This window comes from Nuphar pumila, chromosome 3, assembly GCF_984573655.1.
Source record: "Nuphar pumila chromosome 3, dmNupPumi1.hap1.1, whole genome shotgun sequence".
NCBI lineage: Eukaryota > Viridiplantae > Streptophyta > Magnoliopsida > Nymphaeales > Nymphaeaceae > Nuphar > Nuphar pumila.
The window spans coordinates 20,679,216-20,706,938 of NC_143251.1; the positions used below are offsets into that span (position 1 = coordinate 20,679,216).

Here is a 27,723-nt window from a genome sequence, read left to right on the forward strand (position 1 = left end):
GTCAACATTCAGGACCCTGTCACCATGTCTAGTTCCCAATCAAATTTCATTAGCCCTTGTCATAGTGTAACTCAACCCGAGTCATCTCAAGCCATTGAGCCAATAGAAGATCAAATTCCTGAAGTAACCCAAACCTCTCCTCCAGTTCAATCCCAGCCTCTCAGGACTCATCCCATGATAACAAGGTTTCAGGATGAGACTCTCAAACAAAAGAATTTTCTAGTAACTATACATCCTATTCCTTGTCTCTTCCTTGCTATCCTAAAACAAGACTCAACCTATTTTCTTTAAAGAAGTCATTCAAGATAACAGGTGGTGTTAAGCTATGAAACTCGAATATGACGCCCTCATGAAAAACTGCACATGGATCTTAGTTCGCAAAACCAAAAGTATGCACACAGTCAGGTGCAAATGGATCTTCAAAATCAAGAGAAGAGCTGACGGGTACAAGGCTCATCTTGTCACTAAAGGTTATAGCCAACAAGAGTGCCTCTTCCACTTCGACACTTTCATCCCTGTGGTAAAACCGTCCACCATCAGATTGATTTTGGCCATTGCTCCGAGTAATAAATGGGTCATAAGACAACTGAATATGCAAAAAGCCTTTTTACACAGGTTTTTATCTTAAACTGTTTTCATGCATCAACCTCGTGGATTTTAAGGTCCTCATTTTCTAAATCATGTGTGAAATGGAAAAAGCTCTCTATGGGCTCAAACAAGTTCCAAGGGCTTGGTTTTCTTGGTTAAGCTCTTTCTTTCAGCTTGGGATTCTCTGGCGCTAAAACAAATACTTCTTTATTTATTTACAAATCGGCACATCAAACTGCATACATTGATATATGTTGATGATATCATTATAACAGGAAATTTTTGGGGATTTATAAGTCATCTCATTCAGAAAATAAGGTCAGAATTTGCTATGAAGGATCTAGGACCCTTGCACTTTTTTCTTGGAATATAAGCTAAATTCACGAGTCTGGGACTTGTTTTATCTCGAAGAAAATAAATTCTTGTCCTACTGGTGCATGTGTCTATGGATGGGGCTCGGCCTATTATCTCACCTATGGCATCTTCACCGCCCCTCTCTGTTATGAGTATCAAGTTTTAAAGACCCAACCTTATATCGAAGTATAGTGGGAGCCCTCCAATATGCAACTATGACTCGCCCTGACATTACCTTTATAGTCAATAGGGTCTGTCAGTATATGCATGCTCCCACCGATGTGCATTGGTCAGTCGTAAAGATGATTCTTCGATAATTAAAGAATACCTTGTTATATGAAATGATTATTAAGCCTTCAGTTTCTAAGAGCATCTTTGTGTACTCAGATGCTGACTGGGCAGGATGTCTAGATAATCTGAAGTCAATAGGGGGCTACATAAAATGAAATAGGGATCTTTGAAACACGAGCTTAGATTCACAAGGGAAAATGTCATGAATGACACTAAAGCATAACCCTTAAAAAGGGTATAACTGGAAACAAAATAAAAATAAAAAGATGTTCTTTATTGATATGAAAAACCAATTGCTTAAGAAGCATTGGAATGGAATACAAGAGGGGCTGCACCCCTTTATATACAGCTGAAAGAGGAGGACTCAATAGAGCTGTTGGACACAGTCCAATGGCTCTAAATAGAGCTGTTGGACTGTCCAACAGCTCTATTGCTAGTCAAGTCTGGACAGGACTTTACTAGCAAGAGTCATTCTAGTTCAAACTGAACTAGATGACATAAAGACAAAAAAAAAAAAAATAAAGAAAAAAAAGTTACAGAAAAGAAAAAAATGAAAAATCTATTTATATATAATAATAATATATTATTATTATATATATGTACAGTTTTACATTTTAACACCCCCCCTCAAACTTACGGTACAATGAGCGAAAGTTTGTCTAAGAGAAAGTGAAATCGGGAAGCAGCGAGTGACTTTGTAAAGAAGTCTGTTAACTGATATTCTGAAGTGACATATGGCAGATCAATTATCCCGTGTAGATATTCCTCTCTGACGTAGTGACAATCTATTTCGATGTGTTTGGCGCGTTCATGGAATGTTTTGTTACTGACAATATAGATCGCACTTTTGTTGTCACAACACATTTGTGAAGCCTTTGTTGCTTCAGCTCCCATGTCAGCAAGCAGTCGTCAGATCCAAACTACTTCTATGGTCGTGGTTGCTATGGCTCTGTATTCAGCTTCGGTGGATGAGAGAGATACCTTATGCTGCTTTTTACACCTCCACGAGATCAATGATTTTCCTAAAAAAACATAAAAAACAGTGGTTGAATGTCTGTTATTGGGATCACCTCCCCAATCAGCATCAATATATGCAATTAAATCAAGAGAAGGGGAGGAAGATTAGAAAAGTCCTCGTGAAAGAGAAGACTGGATGACTGCTCTCATATGAACAAAAGTAGGAGCATGTTGAAATTGACTTACTGTGTGAACAACATGTGCTATATCTGGTTTGGTAATGGATAGATAGGAAAGTGCCCGACAAGCTGTCTGTAAGAAGTAGGGTCTGCAAGAAGTTCTCCATCATCAATCTTCATTTTAACGTTAACAACTTCTGGAGTGTTGACTTTCTTATCATCAGTAATACCAGACCTGGAAACAATATCAAAAACAAATTTAGTCTGAGATAATAAATATTCTCTAGGAGAATAAGCAACTTCAATGCCTAAAAAATATCTCAACAAGCCTAAATCAGTCATTTCAAAATGAGTTTTGATCGTTTCAACTCCCTGTTTATCGCTTCCGGTGATGATCATATCATCCACATAGAGAAGAAGCACAATGATCCCTGCATCAGAATTCTTAATAAACAAAGCAGTATCAGTTAAACAGAATTGAAAACCAATATCAATCATAACACGAATAAACCTATCATTATCAAGCTTTCGGTGCTTCATTAAGTTCATAAAGAGTTTTTTCTAAGCGAAGGACTTTACTCTTAGGAATACTTAGACCAGGAGGGGGTTCCATGTATACTTATTCAACTAGCTTTCCATTTAAAAAGGCATTTTGACATCCATTTGAAAAATAGACCATTTTTTGATAGAAGCTAAGACAATTAAGGTTCAGACAGTTGTCATACGAGCCACCAGAGCAAAGATTTTTTTATAATCAATCCCATATTCTTGGGCATAACCTTTGGCTACTAATCGGGCTTTATATCTTTCAAGAGTACCATCATTCTTGGTTTTAATTTTATAAACCCATCGACATCCTATAGTTTTCTTTCCTGGAGGAAGATCTTGAATAGTCCATGTAGAACCCTTTTCAAGTGCATCTGATTCAACTTTCATGGCTTCTATCCATTTGATATCATTTTTTGCTTGAAAATATGTGGATGGTTCTTCATATTGAGTGAATTAATGCAATAACTGCCCTATATGTGGGTGAGAAGTGTTAAAAATAAAATTGTATCCAAATACCCAATAAGGGTATTTTTGTCTTTTATCATATAGTACAGTCCACTAGGGACTGAAATGTAATTTAACATTATAATAAATAAATAAACTGTCATACAACTTAGGCACAACAGTCAAAATATGACTGTTGAGCAGCCGTCCAACTAGACGTTGGACTGCCACCCAACAGTCATAATAATGATTGTTGGAAGGCAGTCCAAAGAGCTGGACTGCCTCCCATGTGTTGGAGTGAGGCTCTATAAATAGAGCCTCACTCCCTTGTTATTCCTCAATGCTTTTAGAAGCATTTGAGGGTTTTCTCTAGAGTTTTTTCTCATCTTATAGGCTTGTATGCCTCTTGTGCTGTTTGGTATTTTCATCTCTTTTGAGATTGTATTTGGTCCATTAGTGACCAACTTTAAGTGAGTTTATTAAAGCCCTTTGTTGGCATTGTGTTTGTTTCCCTATTGTTCTATTGTACCTTGTTTCATTACATGGTATCAGAGCGAGGTTCTTGAAAGAAGGAGAATCTCGTGAAGGAAGTGTTCTTTGATCATTGATCATTCCCTATCTTCTCTAGTCTAAACTCAAATATTCATTATGGGAGAAAGAGAGTTCGCCACCGTCATCACCTACAAACTCAATGAAAACAACTACTTGATGTGGGCCACGGCTATGGAGAATCATATCAAAGGAAAAAAATTGTGGGGTTTTGTTAGTGGTTCTACTAGTGAACCACAACTCAAATTGACTAGAAGAGAAGGAGATCAAGTCAAAGCCTTGTGCGAAGAAGAAAAAGAAAAAGCCTTAGAAGAATTCCAAAATAAATTGGAAGATTGGGAGGCAAGCAATGCACAAATACTCTCATGGTTTATGAATACCATGGAGTTCAAGATCGCCACCAATATCATCAAATTCAAGAAGGCATGTGACGCATGGAGCTTTCTAAGAAGTACTTTTATCCAAAAGGATATGGCTAGACTTTATTATCTCCAAGATAAGGTACGTAATTCAAAACAAGGAGATAAAAGTGTAAGAGATTTTTACGGTATTTTATCTCCTATTTGGGATGAATTAGCCATGTTGGAACCAAAATGGGAAGGTTTGGCTATTGATATGAGAATGACCCAAATCGAAAGAGAAAATCTTTTCTCCTTTCTTTATGGCCTTCAACCGGAATTTGAGCAAGTAAGATCTTCCTTACTTCATAGGACCACTTCTCCTTCTATAAGTGAGGCCCTTGCTCAAATTTGTCAAGAAGAGACAAGACTTGGAATGCACAAGTCTAATGATGAGGTCCTTGCCATGGCAAGGCCCGAAAATTTTGTGAAAACATATAAACCACCTCACTTTGAGAAAAAGTTCAATGGAGAAGGACACAATGGAGGAGGATACAAGGGAGGATACAAAGGAAAAATTATTTGTCATCATTGTAAGGAACCCAGACATATAACGCCGGAATGTCCCAAATTTAAAAAGGTGGCCGCCTTAAGTGAAGAACCTCAAGAATCAAGAAAAGGCGGCAGCTTCAATGAATTAAATCTTGCTTAAATAGCAGAAGCCGTCTCACAACTTCTTAAGGCTACACCTTCTACATCCGGAGCTGCCATCTCTTCCTCGTCTCCTCCAGGTAAGACCTCTTGGATTCTAGACTCAGGTGCTTCTTTCCACATGACTCATAATGAGTCTCTATTATCTGATTGCACTAAATCATATTTTTCATGTGTGTCAACTGTCGATGGTACCTCTTTAAAAGTCAAAAGCTTAGGAAACCTTGATGATATTTTAAAAAAATTCTTTGTTCCAAAAGTGAGAGTCATTCCCAAACTGGATTTGAATCTTTTTTCGGTCTCTCAAATTGTTGACTATGGTTGTAAAGTATTCTTCTCATCTAAGGCGTGTTGGGTGGCAGACTTCTTCACCAAAGCTCTTCCACTACCTCAATTTTTATATCTTCTTAGCAAACTTTCGGTGATTTCCCCATAAGTTTGAGGAGGAGTGTTAAAAATAAAATTGTATCTGAAATTCCACTAGAGGGGGGGTGAATAGTGAAATATGATAATGATCGATAAAATAAACTAATTAAGCAATAAGGCACAACACATAAAACACAGAAGTTATACTGGTTCGGTCAATATCCAGACCTACATCCAGTCCCCAAGCAAACCACTTGAGATTCCACTATAACATCCGAGTTACCGGATAAATAGTACAACACCCTCTTCCCAAGAGGTCTTCTTCTCTCAACAGAGAAGGGCAACACCCTCTTCCCATGAGGTCTTCTTCTCTCAACAGAGAAGGGCAACACCCTCTTCCCAAGAGGTCTACTTCTTTAAACAAAGAAGGAATACAGTGGATAAACAGAGTTACAATACTTCCTATAGAACCTTCAGAATGATATGAATGCACGAATGAAGGATTCTAAGAATGTTCTGTTTGTCACTCAGAGGATACTCTTTGTCAAAGAGCTGGACTTGACTTTTTCTCTTTTCTTTCTTTTTCTCTTTCTTTTTCAAGGCTCTCTTTTCAAATCACGAATAGAAATTTTTCTCTTTGTAAGCTCACACGTCTATTCCATTCCTCTTGTTTGAATAGTTTATGTGTGTGTGTTTATATAGCTTATAAAAAGTAGTCGTTACATTTTGGAATTGTAACTTTTTGAAATATGAAATGTTAGGTCATTTCAAAACCATCTTTTAGAGAAGTTCGAGAATGCCTTTTTCCATAAAGGTGAAATAGAGGGTACACTAGTCGTTGTATTGTTTTAGGTAATACATATTTTATGTAAAAAGTCTATTTCTTACAATAGTACATTTGAACGTTGGGTTGTAGTTTTGTCTTTATTCTAATTAATGATTTGAGGTACATTAGTACTTCTTTACTTTAAATGAGTGTAAGTACTATGAGTGCTTTGAGATATTTATTTGTACATAGTCATGTCAAGTGTATTCTTTATGTAGTGTATTTTAAAGTCTCCAGAGAGAATGAGGACCAAAAAGAAGGTCGACATTCTTTGAGAAGGATATTTAACAAGGATTTGTTACAGAAGGCATTTAATGCTTTGTAGAGAGAATGATGACTTCAAGTAAGTCGACATTCTATGGTTGTGAGAAAAAGGTAACTAGAGTCCTTTAAAAAACATATTTGTTTTTCTTATGTGTAGCCGATTTATGTTTTTGTCTTCTTCTTGTATTAAGAAACATTTCATTAAAGAAGATAACTAAAGTCTTTTCAAAAACATATTTTATTTGTTTTTCTTATGTAGTCGATTTTATGTTTTTGTCTTCCTATAAAAAATATTTCTTTAAAGAGGAAAACTAGAGTCTTTTCAAAAACATATTTTATTTGTTTTCTCCATGTAGTCGATGTTATGTTTTTGTCTTTTTCCTACATTCCCTTTTTTTTATGTTGTCTTGTATATAGTGTAAGGTACAATGACAAAATGTCTTTTTCATAAAAGGTTGTAAGAAGGTACAATTATTATATGACAAAATATCTTTTTCATAAAAGGTTGTAAGAAGGTACACTTATTGGTTTTCAAAAAAGGAGCTTTTTGAAACTATTGTATACTTTTATGATATAGTGTTTATGAATGAGTATGTAATATGCAATATGCAAGTTCCTGAAGGTTCTGTTACATATGACTCTAAGAAAAAAAAATTTCATCTTGAGGTAGCCGATTTCTTCATTTGAGCTTTAGGAAAGCATGGCTCATCAAGCTTTTTCTTCAAGGAGTATGATTGCACCATAATTGTACTTGAACAGGAAGTCTCCATCCTTATTGGGTGAGATATCCTTACATCAAATACTCGTTAGATTTAAGGCAAAACATATTCAGTCATAATATAACATTATTTTAAGAGAACATATTATCATATCATATAAAATCAAATAAGACAGTGTATCATATTATGTGACATCAAAACCGAGTTTCTCAACAGTATCCAAATACCCAATAAGGGTATTTTTGTCTTTTATCATATAGTACAGTCCACTAGGGACTGATATGTAATTTAACATTATAATAAATAAATAAACTGTCATACAGCTTAGGCACAACAGTCAAAAATATGACTGTTGTGCACAACAGTCAAAATATGACTGTTGGGCAGCAGTCCAACTAGACGTTGGACTGCCACCCAACAGTCATAATAATGACTGTTGGAAGGCAGTCCAAAGAGCTGGACTGCCTCCCATGTGTTGGAGTGAGGCTCTATAAATAGAGCCTCACTCCCTTGTTATTCCTCAATGCTTTTAGAAGCATTTGAGGGTTTTCTCTAGAGTTTTTTCCCATCTTATAGGCTTGTATGCCTCTTGTGCTGTTTGGTATTTTTATCTCTTTTGAGATTGTATTTGGTCCATTAGTGACCAACTTTAAGTGAGTTTATTAAAGCCCTTTGTTGGCATTGTGTTTGTTTCCCTATTGTTCTATTGTACCTTGTTTCATTACAAGAAGGACTCGTATGATACAAACTTTCCTAGAGGCCTCGAGACTCGAGATGATTGTCTAGTTGGAATGTTAGAATATTTTTCAAGTGCACATTGGAGGATTAGACTCTTGTCGCCTGGAATATTGAATACTAGTATCCCTATGAACTTCTTCATTTTCAACATTATGATTAAGATCAATAATTCTTTGATCATCATCAAAGTTACAGTCAAGGTCATATCTATCAGATGTTGATGTTAGCTCTAGCAAAAAGGAGTACTCAGTGACGTCTTTTAATTTTTTAAAATCAAAGAAGCTCTCCTTTTCAAGAAAGGAAACATTTCTAGACACATATAGTCTATTATTTTTGAAGTCAAAACATCTATAACCTTTCTGATTTTCAACATATCCTAAAAAGGCACAGGGAATCACACGAGGGAAAAGTTTATCATTTTTGTCAGTAAATATGAAACATTTGCACCCAAATATTCTTAGTCTAGAGTAGTCTAGAGAAATGTTCATAAGTTTTTCAATGAGAGTGATATTTTGTAACGAGAAAGATGACATCCTATTAATGATATAGGTGGCAATTAAGGCAACTTCTGTCCAAAAGTCTTTCGGGACTTGATTTGCTATTAATAAAGTCCTAGTGGTTTCTATAATATGGCGATGTTTTCGTTCTGCCAGTCCATTTTGTTGAGGTGTATAAGGACAAGATCTTTGATGTGTGATGCCATGCAATTTAAGATAATTTTGAAAATCTGTGGATAAAAACTCTTCCTCTGAATCTGTGCGAAAAATAGCAATATCATTTTGAAACTTTTTTTAACCATATTATGAAAAGTTTGAAAGTATGAAAATACTTCAGACTTATGTTTGAGAAAGTAAATCCATATATGTCGGGAGAAATCATCGACAAAAATAACATAGTAAACAAATCCTCCTTTAGAAATTACTGGTGCAGGACCCCAAACATCTGAGTGTATTAATTCAAGTGGTCTTGAAGAGAAAAAGGTTCTCTTCTGAAATGGTAATATTTTCATTTTGCCGAGAATACAATCTTTACAATAAAATGATTCAGAGTTACAAAATTTTTCTAGATTTGAAAAATGTTGGATTTTGACTATATGTGGGTGACCAAGTCTCTTATGCTATAGTTCCAACTCTATTTTCTGAATATTATAACAAAAAGCTTTCTTCGGCATTTCCAAAAAATCCATGTAATAGAGTCTTCCTTTTCTATAGCCTTCCCCAATCAGCTTACCTGACTGACAATCATGTACTCAACAACCATGAGAAGAAAAGAAAATATTACACCCATAATTAGAAATTTGAGATACAGATAAAAGATTTAAATTTAATTTGGGAACATGTCTAATTTCTGGAATAGAAAATTTCTTTGTTTTATAATTTTTTTCAAAATTTTCTATTCCTTCTATTTCAAGAGAAGTCTCATCAGTAGTAAAGACCTTTGACACACTTGTTTTATTTTTAACACAACTGAAGAATCTCCATTAGTTGGGCCAGGGAAACTGGTGCATCCTGATCTTTAGGCTTCGATTCAGCAATTGCAGCTCTTTTTTCTTTCAGTTTCTTAAGTTTGGGACATTGTGGCCTGTAGTGTCCCGGTTCATGACAGTGATGACAAATAACTTTCTTCTTATCATAGTCACTATTTTGTCGGTTAAAGTGAGGAGGCCTATATGATCGAACATGATTCCCTGGTCTAGACACGGCTAAAATGGAATCATCTTCAATTTTTGAAGAACCTTTTCGGAGACGATTTTCTTCCATTGTTAACTCTTCAATAGTTTCAACAATAGAAAGAATTTTTCCTCGATGAAGGAGGGCCAATTTAGTGGTTTCAAATTCCGGCCTTAATCTAGTGATAAATTGGTAAAAATGTTCAGCATCGAGTTGTTTTTTACGAAGCTCGATGTCTTCGGCACAATGCCACTTTGGTTTTAAAAGGGAAAGTTCTTCCCAAAGTTCGGACAACCCATTGCAATAGTCACGAATAGTTTTGTCTCCTTGTGTCATTATTCGAACTTTTTCTTGGAGGTTGCACACGTGTGCAATATCTTTAAGGGAATACATATTCTTAAGGTATTCCCGTGCTTTATCGGCATGATCAAATTTGGCAAGACTTGAGCATTTTTTAATGTCAATGCTATTGATAAGCCATGCCATTATCTTCGCATGAGATATTCTCCATTCTTTATATTTCTTCTTGTATGAGGCAAGAGCCTTGATTTTCTCTTCTTTCGATAGAGGGACCTCTTTATCTCCCTCCTTTTTAGTAAGAGATAGCTTAGGTTCCGAATCAGAACCATCCACAATCCTCCATAGGCCTTTTCCTCATATATGGTGCTTCATGATTGAAGCCCATGTTACATAGTTCGTATCGCTTAGTTTCATAGGCATGATGGTGACTTTATCATTGTCATCCATTGATTACAAGGAGAGAAGGAATAGGGATAGAAGAGAAACGAAAAGAGAAATGAAAAAGAAAGAAGAAAATACAATACAACAAGATGTGAAATCTTCCGCAATGAAGTGATAAAACACTTTTCTTCAAGTGGCGAACACTTTTGCAAACGGGCATGAAAACTGAAGCAGATTTTCCTCAAGATCTAGTACTTCCGCGGCTCTGATACCATAAAATGAAATAGGGATCTTCGAAACACGAGCTTAGATTCACAAGGGAAAGTGTCATGAATGACACTAAAGCATAACCCTTAAAAAGGGTATAACTGAAAACAAAATAAAAATAAAAAGATATTCTTTATTGATATGAAAAACCAATTGCTTAAGAAGCATTGGAATGGAATACAAGAGGGGCTGCACCCCTTTATATACACAGCTGAAAGAGGAGGACTCAATAGAGCTCTAAATAGAACTGTTGGACTGTCCAACAGCTCTATTGCTAGTAAAGTATGGACAGGACTTGACTAGCAAGTGCCATTCTAGTTCAAACTGAACTAGATGACATAAAGACAAAAAAAATAAAAATAAAGGAAAAAAAGTTACAGAAAAGAAAGAAATGAAAAATATATTTATATATAATAATATTATTATATATATATATATGTACAGTTTTACATTTTAACACTATAAACTCTATTATGGTTCAAATTTAATATCCTAGAGCTCCAAGAAGCAGTCTATTGTTTCCAGGTCTAGTATAAAAGCAAAGTATAGAGCTCTTGCCAATGCTGCAGCTGAAGTTATGTGGATGAAATTCCTTACTCAAGAGTTGGGAATAGTTCTTGACAGCACACTGGTGATTTGCTGTGACAATATCAGGGCTTCGTATCTTGCAGATCATCCTGTTCTACTACAACCGATGTATACATGTTGAAATCGACTTGCATTTTGTCGGAGATAAAATTGCAAAAAGCGAAATATGCAAAAAGTACATCTCTTCCAAGGATCAAATATCAGACATTTTTAACAAGCCCTTGGGGATGGTTCAATTTCAAGAACTTTGTGGCAAAACCAATGTTGGCCCAATAACACTGAGTTTAAGGGGCGTGTTAGAGAAACGGATAAACTGGTGCAGCACATTGGGTTGGATCCAACCCAAGACAAGAAACAATCTAGAAGTCTGGAAGATAAGATTTCCAAGAGCCTTGCCAATCAAGAAAGATACTTATGTTACCCAGCAAGTAATGACTCAAAAGGAAGTTTCTAATGAAGATCAATCTCCTAAATATGTGCAAAAGAAGGAAAACTTGACGTCTTGTAAGGCTTACCTATCTAATGTACATTGCATGTATAAGAATGAGATGAATTTAATGGAAAAAGGTTGAGAGAGAAAGTTGATTCAGCCTTTATTATGGACATAGGTCATACTGACCAATCCACGTAAATTGTGTTACTATTGTGTGTGCGTTTGTGTGGATCGTGTTTCGGCTTCCCTACACTCTTCGTTTTCTTGTAGATGTAAATAGCATATCTATCTAATTCAACAAATTTTTTCCTTCACATTAAGCCATAGACATATTTCCTTATATGAGTTCTAAAAATTTTACTTTATGGTTTCATACATAATCTACAAAATATTTTTCATAAACCACTTCAAGAATTCTTGCCTAAGTGGAATATTTCTTGTTCAAAATAAACTTATCATTTTCCACCAATATTCTACTCTTCTTCCTAACCTAAATATAGTTAAACAACCTTATGCTCATCTTTAACTTCCAACACATCAACAATTTTTTCTAATAAAGTTGATGCTAAAACACTTTGTAAACCACTTTGCAAACTCATGAATCTTGTTTCTCAAAGTTGACATTTCTCATTTTGTTAACCTTTAGAAAACACTTTTTAAAAGATCCAATTTGTAATCCCACCGAAGATCCGAAAGTCTGATAAATCTTAATTTTACTTGGGCCGATAAAATCCCTTTGTCCTTCTGATGGGCTAATAATACTAGCAGTGACAGGTTCTACTACCCATTGGATATCTAATTGGGCCAAAGATCCCCTATCTCTCTCAGAAACTCAAATGCACTAGACGACTAGTGGGGGATTCCATCTTTCCCAATGACTATATTAAAGGGCCACTTGACTTCTCAGGACTAAGTCGATTGGGCTGAAAAATCCCAACAAGTCAAATCGGTCAAATACCCTTATTCAAAAAATGGCTTGTAACCCCATCCGGCCGGTGGTCTACTTGCATTTATGTGAATGGACATTTAAATTCAAACACTTAAAATCAATAACAATATTCTTTCAGAATAAAGGATTTTGAAAACATTTGAAATAAAACTTTCATTTGATATTCAATGTCAAATCTGATTTTTTAAATAATACGATTTCAAATCAACTCAAAGAAGACAAAATAAGACTAAAATCACACTTAAAACAATAATTTAATTAATAAAAGAAATAACTAATCAATTTAGGAAATCTGATGGCTTTTCAAAACAATTTTTGAAAACTCGTTTACTTGAAAGAGATTGTTAAATCACATTTAAAAACAACAAAATTTGGTAACTTTTGAAAAATCAGTAACTTTAGAAACGACAAAGCTGAAATCAATTATTTGGTTTATGGGATTTCCTTCCAAATTACATAAATAATAAAAAAACTATTTTTTTAACATTCAAAACAAAAATTATAAATCACGAAATTCAGTTGCTTACAATAACTAATTTATCAAAACTATAACTATCATATTAGAAAACTAACTCAAGAAAGTCTAAATCTAAGAATAGAAATATATAACTAATTGTTTACTTAACTGGTTTAATTATAAAAACTAAAACTAATTATTCAAATAATTAACTCAAGGCAAGCCTAATCCTAATTATGAGAATAATTACTTACAATACTAATATAAGAAAGTCTAATTGCTTAAATTTAAATTAATCACTCACAAAATTAAATTAAAAATCTAATTACTAAAACCATAACTAATCACTCACCTGAACATGAACCACCTCATGCCGTCACAATTCCCTTTGCTCTTAGCTCCTCTTCTTCCTAGCTCTATCTCCTTTTTTCATACCTCAGGGGGGTACTTATAGAGGGACTAAGGCGGCAGGGGGTTTAGGTCGGTTACTATGAGGCAAAATTACTATTTTTTCCTTGGCCTTCTATCTTATTTACATGTAATTGTTAAAACATGTGTCATACCCGATAAAGGTATTTTTATAATTCTCCCCAATGGGGGCATTTTTGTCTTTTCTTTTTCTTCTTTTTTTTTCCTCTTTATTCTTTATTTTTTCTTTCTCTTTTTTTGTTTTTATTGGGTTACATTGGGGTTTCCAACTAAGAGTCGTTGGGCCCCCCAACAGTCATTAATATGACCGTTGGGGGCTCCCAACGACTCTTAGTGGGAGCCCCCCAATGGCCCCCATCTTGAGTTGTATAAATAGGGGTGTCCACCCTTTTGTAAAATAGGCTTTTCCAAGCTCTTATGCTCGATAACATTCTCTTTTTCTTTGTAAGCCTTTTGTTGGCTTTTGTATTTGTCCTTCAAGGACTTGTTCATTGCCATTGCATTTGTGGTTGTCCTTTTTAGGACATTGGGTATGCTTTAACGTTCCTTGGATGGTATCAGAGCAAGGTTATGCTCTTGATTCTTGTTAAAATTGTATTTGTTTTTCTTGTATCTCTCTTGATCACCATGGATGGTGAACAAAAGATAGATCTTTCTTTCAAGTTAAATGGCTCAAACTATTTACTATGGGCATCCGCTATGGAGAACAACCTCAAAGGCAAAAAGCTTTGGGGTTATGTGATGGGCACCGTTCCGGAACCTCAACTTCAACTTGCCAAAATGGAAGGAGATTAAGAAAAGGCTTTGGAAGGAGGTGCAAGAATCAAGGCGATTGAAGAATATCAATTTAAGATTGAGGATTGGGAGAGTAAACATGCAAAGATACTTGCATGGTTTATGAACAATGTGGAGTTGAAAATTTGTGCAAACATTGCCAGATTCCATAAAGCTAACGAGACATGGTTTTTCATGAAAGGTAGGTAGTGGGTGGCTAGCTATGTCACATGGGTGCGGGCGTGGGTGCGGGTGCGGGTGCGGGTGCGGGGATTCGGCACTTCCAAAAAACCCGGGTGCGGGGGTGCGTCAGGGGAATAGGCGGGTTTTTTTTTTTTTTTCCAGCTGTCAGCACAGCTGCTGACAGACAGCTACTGTCAGCAGCTGTCAGCACAGCTGCTGTCAGCTGCTGACAGCATTAATGGACCTTAATGATCCTGTCAGCTGCATAAATTTTTTTTTAAAAAAATTCGTAAGCCCATTTGGGCAAATTTTTTTTTTTAAAAATGGACCTTAATGATCCTGGGTGCGGTCAACGCACCCAGGATCGGGTTGACCGCACCCGGTGCGGCACCCGCACCCGCACCCGCGTCGAGTCGCGTCGACGCGGGTGCGGTACCCTCCTAGCCGAATCCCTGTGACATAGGTGGCTAGTAAAGATGTAGAGCTTAGGAGAGAACAAATGGAAAAAGAATATTTTTTCCAATTTTTACATGGGCTTAGGCCAAATTATGAGCAAGTTAGATCCTCTCTCCATAAATCTAAACCCCTTCCCCTAGAAGATGCGGTTGCTGAAATATGTCAAGAAGAAACCCGTTTTGGCATGATAAAAGGAAGAGATGAGGTCTTAGCCGTATCCAAACCCGACAACCATGTTAAGACCTATAAGCCTCCACATTTGGGAGGCAAAATGGATATAATGGTAACTATAAGAAGGCCATATGCTATCATTGTCAAGAACCGGGACACATAAGGCCTAATTGTCCCAAGATAAATGAAGCTCCCAAACCTAGAGTTGCTTCCGTTGAAGAAAACACCCCAAGGAAGGAAGATTCAACCAAAGAAAAAGATTCTTTTTCTCTTGCTCAATTATCAGAGGCGCTTTAAATTCTACTCAAATCTCCATCTACATCAGGCGCCACCATTACCTCTTCCTCTCCTCTAGGTATGTCTTTTTGGATTCTTGATTCAGGAGCTTCTTTTCATATGACACCATTTGATAATGGGCTATCTGACTTACGTTCTATTTCAACTGCCGATGGAACATCTTTGCAAATTAAAAGTGTTGGAACCTTAAGCTCTTTTGAAAATTTTCTTATGCCAAATGTTAGAGTCGTTCCACAACTAAATTTAAACCTTCTCTTTGTTTATCAAATTTCCAATCATGGATGTGAAATCTTCTTTTCAAATAAGGGTTGCTCTATGCAAGATCTCTGGTCTGGGAAGCAGATCGGGCAAGGCCATAGAAGGGGGGATCTCTATTACATGAACTACTTGAAACTCTCCACCAACTTTTTTTGTAATTATGTCTAAGATAAAGATGTTGATACTTGTTACAAAAGACTTGGACATCCAAGTTTCTCAAAAATGTATTCTTTTCCTTTTGGGAAAAAAATTTGTTTGTAAGGATTGTATCTTTGGAAAAATGAAGTTCACTCCTTTTCCAAATAGAACTTTTGTGTCTAAGAGACCTTTTGAATTAGTTCATTCGGATGTGTGGAGCCCTTCTCCTGTCATATCAAAAGGAGGATACTCATATTATGTTACCTTTATTGATGACTTTATTAGATATGTATGAATTTATTTTCTTAACTTAAAATTCGATGTATTCTCATTTTTTAAGAAATTTCATATGATTGTCAAAAATCAATTTTTAAGTAATATCTCTATCCTTAGGTTCGATTCGGGTGGAGAATACTTGTCAACCGAGTTTCAAAATTATCTAGAAACCAATGGAATTTTCCATAAAAAATCTTGTCCTAGAACTCCTCAACAAAATGGTTTAGCCGAAATAAAACATAGACACATTTTGAAAATTACTAGGACTCTTCTCATTTCAAAAGAAGTTCCAAAAAGTTTTTGGGCCGAAGCCGCTCTAACATCAATTTATTTGATAAATGGAATGATCTCATCATCTTTACAAAATATATCTCCCTATGAAAAACTATTTGAAAGAATACCCGATTTCAATAGGTTAAGATTTTTTAGTTGTAAATGTTTTGTACTTTCACATAAAAGAGATAAATTATCACAAAAAGCTATTGAATGTGTATTCTTAGGGTATGGAGAAAATAAAAAAGGATTTAGATGCTTCGACTCCAAAAATAACAAACTATATGAGTCTAAAGATGTAACCTTTTTGGAAAATGAAAATGGTTTTGAAAAAACTAAAGACATTAATGAAAGTGAATATGCTTTCTTGTTTGATCTTCTTCCTCAAGAAGAAGTGATTCTTAATGAAAATTCCGTGAATGACCAAGAGGATACTCTTCTTAATGATATTGAAAATGAAAATGTTATGAAAACAATATCGTTGATAGTAGACCAATTCAAACCTACTTTCGGCGTGGTCAAAAAATCCCCATGAATGCATTGGAAAAATACTCCCAAGATTCTAACATAGAAGAAACTTCAATTAGAAGATCCAGTCGTATCTCCTATCTTCCTAATAGGTTTGTTTCCTATGACTCACTAACACCAAAATATACGTCATGCCTAATTGCGTTACATTCATTCCATAAACCATCCCACTATAATGAGGTTAAGAATTTTCTTCAATAGGTTGAAGGCATGAACCTTGAACTTAGTGCTCTTGAAAAAGCAAAAACTTGAAATAACTTCATTGCCTATGAGAAAAAAATCTATAGGATGTAGATGTGTCTATAAAGTCAAAACTAAGAGCGATAGGTCCTTAGAACGCTACAAAGCTAGGTTAGTAGCTAAAGGATACTCTCAAGAATATGGTATTGATTATGAGGAAACCTTCGCCTCGGTTGCTAGAATGACCAATGTTAGGACTCTTATTGTTGTTGCCTCTATTAAAAAATGGCATATTTATTAATTAGATGTTAAAAATGCATTTTTACATGGGAAACTAAATGAAGAAGTTTACATGGATCCACCGTCAGGAGTATGTATTGGTAATGATAAAATTCTCGAACTCAACAAAGCTTTATATAAATTAAAACAAACCCCAAAAGCTTGGCATGATAAATTTAGCAATGTAATGACACGTTTAGGTTTTCGTTCATGTTATACTGACACTGATCTTTTTGTGAAAAGTACAAAGTACAGGGTCCATGGTGGTTATTCTTCTGCTTTACGTGGATGATATGATTATCACTGAAAGTGATGAACAGAGAATTAATAACATCAAGAAAGTTTTAAAAGAAATTTTTGACACGTCTGATATAGGGTTCTTAAGATATTTTTTAAGTATTGAAGTGCCGTACTCCCCCAGAGGGTACATTCTTTCTCAAATGAAACTTGCAACTGACATTTGTTCAAAATCCAGCATTTCTGACAACAAAAAGACAGAAACCCCTGAAGTTATCAATGCCAAATTAAGATTGGAAGATGAAACTCTTCTTGAAGATCCTACTCCCTATCGTCATCTTATCGGGTCTCTGCCATACTTATCTATCACTCGGCCAGACATTGCTCATGAAGTACATTCAGTCAGTCAGTTTCAACACGCCTCAACAATTGTGCATATGAGTGCGGTCTTAAGAATCATCAGATACATTAAAAACACTATAACCGAGGGATTTTTTCTTTCCTCATCTTCATCACTTGATTTAATTGCTTATACTGATGTTGATTGGGGAGGAAATCCCAATAATAGAGTCTCTACTACAAATTTCTGTGTATTTTTAGGTGACTATGATTTCCTGGAGATGCAAGAAGCAGTACAAAGTATCATTGTCCTCAACAAAAGCAGAATATCGTGCAATGACCACTACAACTATGGAGCTTGTATGGCTTCACAACCTTCTTAGTGATACGTGCATAGTCATCTCTACACCTTCGAAGATGTGTTGTGACAATAAAAGCGTCTTTTATATCGCAAGCAACCACACCTTCCACGAGCGTACTAAACACATTGAGATGGACTGTCACTATGTCCGTGATGAATATTTAAGATGACTATCATATTGTCATATGTTACTTCAGAGTATCAGTTGGCGGACTTCTTCACCAAAGCTCTTGCTGCTCCTCGCTTTATCTTTCTACTTAACAAGCTGTCGGTCATCTCTCCGTAAAGCTTGAGGGAGGGTGTTAAAACATGTGTCATATCCGATAAAGGGTATTTTTATAATTTTGCTCAATAGGGGCATTTCTTTCTTTTCTTTTTATTTTTTTCCCTTTATTCTTTATTTTTTCTTTTTCTTTTTTTGTCTTTATTGGGTTACATTGGGGGTCCCAACTAAGAGTCATTGGGGCCCCCAACGGTCATTAATATGACTGTTGGGGGCTCCCAACGACTCTTAATGAGAGCCCCCCAATGGCTCCCATCTTGAGTTGTATAAATAGGGGTGTCCACCCTTTTGTAAAATAGGCTTTTCCAAGTCCTTATGTCAATAACATTCTCTTTTTCTTTGTAAGCCTTTTGTTGGATTTTGTATTTGTCCTTCAAGGACTTGTTCATTGCTAATGCATTTGTGGTTGTCCTTTTTAGGACATTGGGTATGCTTTAGCATTCCTCATATCTATTTTCGCTTACTTTATTACAGTAATATCATTTAAGTACATGTTACTTAAGATATTCCATCTAAATAAGCAAATACAACCCTATTTGGATATATTAAAAATAGCTAAAAATTCAAATTCTGAAGAATAAAACGTCAACTTTGGGATTTCAGTATAAATTTCAAAATTTTACGGGTCCAAAATTTCGTCTTTTGAAATCTTAAGTATTTCTTTGGTCTTATATTTTTAAATATCCTATCTTTGCATATTGTAACTTTGTGTCAAAAGTCTGGGAGAAAATGTTTCTTAATTTAATTATTAAAAATATTTTCTCATTACAAGAACCTTCCACAACAGTTAAACATATAAGGACTTAGGTTTGCATTTTATGTAAATCATTATATTTTGAGTAAAACTAAGGCCTATAACGGGGAAAATAAGGTAGTATATTACACAAAGCCTTTGGTGCACATCAGCCAAGAGAGGAGAGCACCTCCCATTATCGGACATGCCCCTCACACCCCAGACTCTCCTACTCTACCCGAGTCTACAGTCACCGTGTGGCCGACATCACACAACCAACGTGTGCACCTATGCATGTGTACGATCGTTGCGCTCACCATGTGGCGTGCAAGCCTCGTGCTTCACACAAGCGCTCTACCAGAGGCACCCAATTTGATGAGGTAACAATTTTGCACATGCAAGTAGTTTTTGCTAACCTTGATATATATATATAGGAAAACCCGTAATGTCAAACGAGTGAATTGTCGAACGATGATCGGACGCGCCTTGCGCATCGATTTTGTGCAAAAAAAAGAGAATTAGTGGTGGTCACGACCACCACTAATTCTCTAGGTGGAAAATGGAGTTTTAGCGGCAACCATGATCGCTGCTTAAAGTCCCTTTTATGCAAAGATGATGTTTTTTGTCGCTGATCCGTGCTCGATCAAAGACGGATGTGTCCGATAACAGAGCCTTTATTAGGTCCTATTGAATTATTTATTTATGTTTGCATCTCATTGAATTGTAGAGTTTGATGTGTATGTTATTTTACCAAATTTTGTCAAATGATGTATTTATTATGATATTACTGATTTCTGCATCAATAATAACAATTCAGTAACAAACATGTAGATTATTATTATTGAATGTGTTTATATTATATGTTTTTGACCATTATTCAAATGGGTATAGTCAAGTTTGTCTTTATGATTTATTCTTAAAACAAATTGTTTATCAACTTGTTTAATTGTTGATGCAAATTATTTTATGTTTATATTGTGCACAAGATACTGTGAGATGATTCATTTGGTAGCAACTGCAACTAGGACAATTGTTATCTCCCTCAATTATCATCTCATTTACCCTCGAGTAGAAGAAGCCACAATTAGTGCATGATCATGGAAGCTCTGCTTAAAGCTTAATATCATCACTACTAAACTAAATTTATCAAACCAAGCTCTAGGGGCTTGCTTCAAGCCATACAAAGCTCTTTTTTAGCTTACATACTCGAACTCCTTGTCAACAATTCCCTGAGGCAACTCCTCCATGTATGCTTCCTCTTCTAAGTCCCCATTTATGAAATCATGTTTGACATCTAACTACCATAAGTCCCACATTATAACTGCAGCCATGATATATGTGTGTGTGTGTGTGTGTGTGTGTGTGTGTGTGTGTGTGTGCAGCTAGAGGAAGAGAGGAGGTTAGGCTCTTATAGGAGGGTCAAGTTTGATCCAGTAGTGCCCCCTCTATCCGATATATAGTCACTAGAATATGTTTTCTGAAAATATCTTTGCCAATGTCAATCACGATTTTTGTGGGTTTTTTTCCTTCTTAAATCTCACGAATGGATGCGATCTGTATGCTTGATTTTATGGGGACCAACATAGTTGGCAAACTCGTGACTCAGATCTTGATCGCCTGACCCTTGACTTGCGAGTCAATAGGTTCAAGGTTGTAAGTATCGTATCGTTACCCATATCAGTCGGGTCCAAAATAAGATCCATATCATATCTTAAAAAATCATAAAATTTTAATAAATTTTTTAAATTCCAAAAAATCATGAAATATTAGCACAATTTTAAAAAAAATCATAACACATGAAACAATGATGAATTGCACAAAATACAACCATAAAATCACATATGAAGCATTTACTGTCTCTATGTGTCTCTATGCGCTGCATAAGACATCATAACCAAGTTTTTTAAAAACAACACATGAAACAATAAACACGTTTTTTAAAAATATACCATCAATCATCATCATCATTATCTTCTCAAATATGACTGTAAAGATGTGTTCTACATGTTTGAATTTATATGCATGGACTCTTGGATCATCCGATTCCGACACGTGGATAGGTTTTTGTAAGGTTTAAAAATCTATGGTCTGAAATTTTCATCAATATTCAAGCTTAAAAATTCATGTTTTTTCATCACAAAAACATGATCCAACCATTTTTCTATGGGGTCAGATTTGCGAACACATTCGGGTTCAGATTTGCGAAAAATTCCTGTTTGCTTGTGGTATTTCCGGCACCTCTCATCCACCTCCCATATCTGTCAATTTTCGGCAGAAAAAAGGCTTGAATGGTTCCAGCTGGCTAGCATGGGACCGTCCTGACTATTTTCTGGCTAGAAAGTGACCGATTTCCTTTTTTTGAAAAAGAGACTTGTGGCCATTGTCCGGTCAGTGTCTGGACAGAAAATGGCCAAATCTCTCTCTCTCTCTCTCTCTCTCTCTCTCTCTGCGGGGCTAGTACCATCTGGCAAGGGCCCTACCCTTCTGACCGTTCGGCTAGTGCCTGACTGGATATGTTTCCCCCTTTTTTTAGAAAAGGTTTTTTTCTTTCATTCTAACAAATTTTTTTGCCAGCCACCAGCTCGGAAATTGGCCGAGCTGGTTGCTGGCTGGTTCTTGGTACCACATCTGGCCATTTTTTGGGCAGCCACTGGCTGGCCTTTTTTGTTTTTTATTTTGTTATAAGAACCTATTTTTTTTGGGTTTGGCAATCCAAACACTTTCAAAATCATGTTTTGGTAAACCAGGTTTGCTAAAAACCTAGTTTTAAGGCAAACCCAGCTTTTTGAAAAACCTGGTTTAGCCCTCTGTCATCCAAGCAGACCCTTAGTTGTGAATGTAAGGAAACGGCTTTGAATACATTAGGTTCAATAATGAACCAATACACATGCACATGAAGTGCGGATATACCCACTAAAGGGGAAAACACAAGCACATAATGTGCTAACACATAAACCCACAAAAGAGGCAAAAATGCCTATAAGGCATAAGTTAATATTATTGAAGAGAAGAAGGGTGTAACACTCATTACAATGGAGCAAAAGCTTCTCCAAGGAGTATCGAACACAAGGAGGAAAGCTCCTATTTATAAGCCTTTGAGGAGCCACATTGGGGGCTCCCAAAGGAGTCGTTGGGAGCCCCCAACGATCACATTTGTGACCGTTGGGGGCTCCCAAACGACTCTTTTGGGGAGTCCTCCAATGTGGCGCAAACCACAAAAAATAAATTTAGAAAAAATAAAAAGGAAAAATAAAAATAAAAGAGAAAATACAATCATATTCCAAAATGGAATATGCGTAAAATGAGTAAACTACCCCTACGGCTAATATTGGAAAATATATATTTTATATATATAAATAGGAAGATACATATACATATATACCATATATGTATATGTATCATCTTTTGTATATATAAAATATATCTAATTACAATAATTGATGAGTATATTTAACACCCCCCCTCAAACTTTGCGTGGGGAAACGAAAAGATTGAAAAAACTCGCAAGACTCCAAGAGGCTTCGGTGAGGATGCCATTGAAATTTGCAAATGCCTTCCTCCAATTGTCTTCTAATGGTGAACACATTTCCCGATCTATCCAGGGTACTTCTTTTTATCCAATCTCCAAGATCCTGTGGAATAACAACAAAGAACAAGTAAAAAATATCTTTGCACTTTACTCAAATGGAACATTCCTAACAAGATTAATCAAAACCATATCAGATGACGCACCCACAAAACAATGGTGCAAAAATATAACTTATGCATAGTAATTTGAAGCACATGATAGGATAATTACTTTAGCATGAAAAGAAAATTTAGAAAACCAATATTTCAAAATCATATATCATGTCAAAGAGAGAGAGAAAACGAATTACTAGAATGCATAATGCTTTCATAAGCTCTAAAAATAGTCAAAACACAACCCCACAATGAGGAATAAAGCAATGGTCCGCTATGGGACCCCATAAGAAGCTTATAATGAAGTGTCAAACAAGAGAGACGAAGTCTCCAAGAGTAAGCACGGAAGCACGCACATACACAAGAAGCCACTAATGGGCAAAATAGACCACAACAGTGGTCAAACACACAAGAGAGGTGGAAAAATATATTTCACTCATAAAAGACTTCATAAGAAGCTTATAAAGAGACCATATTCATTTTGCAATGCATAATCTACACATTTCTCTATTTTAGTAGGGAACCTTACACATTTAGGAACATCTTACTCAAATGATTGCAGTTATAAAAATTCATTTTGTATATTAAATACAAAGGTGGCCAAAACCATAAGCACTTAATATGTAAATTCAATGCCAAAAATTTTGATTTTAAAATATGCATATTAATGATATGATTCTCTTGTATCTTTAAAGAGCAAAAAATGAATGAAATTTCATAAATTTCATAAATTTCAACAATAGTTCATCTACTACAAGTAATTACCTCATTAGTTCTCCAAAACCCACAAATCAAGTGTATAAGCTACTAGAACAAGAACATAATCATAATGTCATTAAAGGCCAAAAGACACACATAAAGGTGTGTAAAAATACCTCTTGTCTACATCTAATAATACTTGAAATGAGTGTATCAACGATAAGAACAAGAGAATACACGCCAACATGGACCAAAAGCATCTCTTGTCTACGTAAAAGGACACTCAAAATCAAGTATGTTCAGCTACTAGAACAAGAGTATCAAGCCAATCATGGGCTAAAACACAATATATCTTTTGTCTACATAAAATGACACTTGAAATGAGTGAAAGAAGCCAACCATGGGCAAACATTTCAGCGACTAGAACAAGGACACAAATGCCAACATGGGCTAAAATCACACACCATGGTGTGAATCAACGTGCCTTGTCTACATATAATAACACTCAAGACAAGTGTGTTCAGCTACTAGACCAAGAGAACAAAGACAACAAAGGGCTACCAACACACAAATGTGTAAATAAAAATCTTGTTTACATATGATGACACTTAGATAAGAGGTATAAGAGGAGAAGACTTTTGAGGCAATAAAACTTGTAATGACAAACATATAAATAAAACCTTGGACAATATTTTGAAAATAAATACGTGCACATACGTACAACAAGAACACTTGAAACACTTGTGCACAAAACACGAACTCACAAATGTGCAAATGCACTCATAAGATTCATAAACAACAAAAGGTTGAGCAATAGTCCCAAAACCCTTGAATTAAATATACCTTAAAACATTTAAGGTTCCAAACACCATATATCCATCACATTTATATATAAATAAGAGCATCCATAAGATCAATGGCCAAAATCAAACGAGTGACACACTCATAATTAGAGATCATATAACAAATCATTCTAGAGTCCCAAGGTGCCCATAACTCACCTCAACAACCATCTATAATATGGCAAGTGGACAATCTAAAATGACATAACACAAGGTGCCCATAACTCACCTCAACAATTATCTCTAATATAACAATAAGGCCATAAAAAAAGGATTGATGCATCGTATAACTTGTGATGGATAGAAAATAAATGCCATAAAAAGGCAATGAACTCTTAGGGAAATCATTTTCCAAATATGTGACTTTACAAAGAGGGCTGATTCAAAGGTCCAACATAACTAATCACAACAATATGCCTTATAACAATAATTTTGCATAAACACGAAATTATGTTTAATTCCAAGAATCAAATTAAGCCTTTATAAATTGTAATTATATGCATACCAAGATGTAGAATAGCAATAATCTTAAATGAGCAAGATATTGCGGAAGCACTTATAACGATAAAAGAAACAATCTCACAAGTCCATTAAGGGACAAAAAACAAGCCCTAAAGAAGGCAATATAAACATCTCTTTATTGAAAAGAGAGTACCATATGAAAATGTCTACGAAGAGACAATACGCATACAAGCACAAATACTTTATAAAAGATGTGCACAAAGGCACTCTCACAATACTTGAACAAAATACGCAAAAAACGTAAAAGTAGCAAACATGCACTAAGGCATGTAATATATAGAAAAGGGCAAATGCTTGAGTCTCTCTAGCTTTCATAAAGATGGTACTATTTAAGAAGTCTCATAAAAACCAATATTATTATTTAAAAAGAAGCTTATAGCAATCATGTAATCTTCTCAAAGAGTATATACTCATAAGAAGATTCACAAGAATCAAAAGGCCTCTCAAAGAGAGATCCAACAAAAAAAAAACAAATCCCCAAATGAGGGTACATACGAAAGGAAGAGGGAAAATTTTATTGAAGTGGAGAAAATCCCAAAAAGAACAATAGGATTGCGTTATGGCATAAATCTATAAACAAAAATTCATAATATTATATGCCTTAATAGATTATAACCAACTCCTAATGTAATAAGTATGCAACATTAATAAAGACCATAAATTTTATAATAAAACATATTCTTGAAATTGAATTGAAGAATGTAAAGAGAATAACCATATTTTATGAGATCATTTTTAAAACTTAATTCAACCGGTATTATAAAATGCCTTCTTAATCAAATATTGCTCATATGAAAAAGAACTCATTAGGTAGGCAAATAAAAAATCATTTTTCAAAGACACATGATATTATGAAAAGCCTCATATAGGACATTTTAGAGGGTAAACACATACCTTTAATATGAAATAATTATGATGAGAGTATGTGAGCAATGCTACATATCTCACAAACATTTTACTTCTAACATAACTTTCTTAAAACACTTATTTTTCAAGAAAAGACATACGAAAGAGAATGATATACGAAAGAAAATAAAAGGTTCAATGGAATGTCAAGAATCCAAACTCATAATGACAAGGAGAACACATATGCAAAAATATATCTAATTCTTCTTAATGCACAATACTTAAAGAAATATAATGCATATCAAATAATTTTAAGAAGCAAAAGAGAGAAACAAGAACTTCACCATTTTTCTTTAAAAATTCTTGAATAGCACGCTTCCCAATGCAACAAAGAGCAACTCGATCCCAACCTTGCTCTGATACCATGTAAGGAAACGGCTTTGAATACATTAGGTTCAATAATGAACCAATACACATGCACATGAAGTGCGAATATACCCACTAAAGGGGAAAACACAAGCACATAATGTGCTAACACATGAACCCACAAAAGGGGCAAAAATGCCTATAAGGCATAAGTTAATATTATTGAAGAGAAGAAGGGTGTAACACCCATTACAATGGAGCAAAAGCTCCTCCAAGGAGTATCGAATACAAGGGGGAAAGCTCCTATTTATAAGCCTTTGAGGAGCCACATTGGGGGCTCCCAAAGGAGTCGTTGGGAGCCCCCAACGGTCACATTTGTGACCGTTGGGGGCTCCCCAACGACTCTTTTGGGGAGTCCTCCAATGTGGCGCAAACCACAAAAAATAAATTTAGAAAAAATAAAAAGGAAAAATAAAAATAAAAGAGAAAATACAATCATATTCCAAAATGGAATATGCGTAAAATGAGTAAACTACCCCTACGGCTAATATTGGAAAATATATATTTTATATATATAAATAGGAAGATACATATACATATATACCATATATGTATATGTATCATCTTTTATATATATAAAATATATCTAATTACAATAATTGATGAGTACATTTTAACAGTGAAAACATATTTAACAGAAATTGCTGCCCTTAAATATATCTTTTTGATTATTTTGACCAATTGTGTGTGTTTGCACGCACATGCTTATTGTTGTTGACATCTTTGTTTTTTTGTGGAAGTTAATGAGTTCTCCATATTTTTTTTATCGATGGTGATCCTTAGGAATCCATGATGCTTCATTTTAGATGTGCTTATAGTTTTTTAAGAAAGACTAAGCCATATTTATCAGTTGTGCTTTGAAGATGTAAAGTATCCTTTTAATGAGTGTTCTTTTTTTTCCCATAAAATTACTGTAGTGTTAATCATGATGATTAATGTAAAGTATCATGCTAGAATTAAAAGTTTTTGATGGCAGAAACTTCTGGTAAACTTTGTTACTGTTATTAAAGGCCATGTAACCAAACTTCTGCATCCCATATTATTTCTCGATTCTGCTTTCCTTCTTGACAATCTAATACATAATTAACAGTTACAATTGTGTGACAAACCACAAACAATACTTGGATGATCCATGGTGGGATGGACAAATTTAAAACCGAAATACTCTTGGCAAAAAATGTTTTACTATGTTATAATTTGATGGGCTAATGCTCAAAACATGGACAATGAAAGTGGGCACTAAGATAGCTATGCCATATCTATCACAGCCATTCCATGACCACATTGTTGTGCTGAATGGCATGCTTATTCTTTTGAACTTCTACCTTTTTTGTGCCTTCCCACTTTTTATCTTCCAGAATCTGTTAGTCCTAGTTTGTCTTATTCCTTAGGTGGCGTTGATCTTAGTTTGTGTAGAAAAAGTCTCATACATTTTATAAATTTCTCTTTTTTCTCCCCTTTATGGGACAATCATGCTGAATCATACAAGAGTTATGACATTTGGGTTCATGATATTGATGGTTTGGGATGGGAGTCATCTGCTTCCCATGCACTGATTCTTCCCAGTGAGCTTCCTTAGCTAGTCATACTGAGC

The 27,723-nt window shown here is 35.2% G+C and overlaps 1 protein-coding gene across 5 annotated transcripts in view; it reads left to right on the top strand.

Moving 5' to 3' along the window:
- Positions 1-27,723, top strand: part of LOC149842223 (uncharacterized) — a 55,354-nt gene that overhangs the window by 27,113 nt on the left and 518 nt on the right. The window lies entirely within an intron of this gene.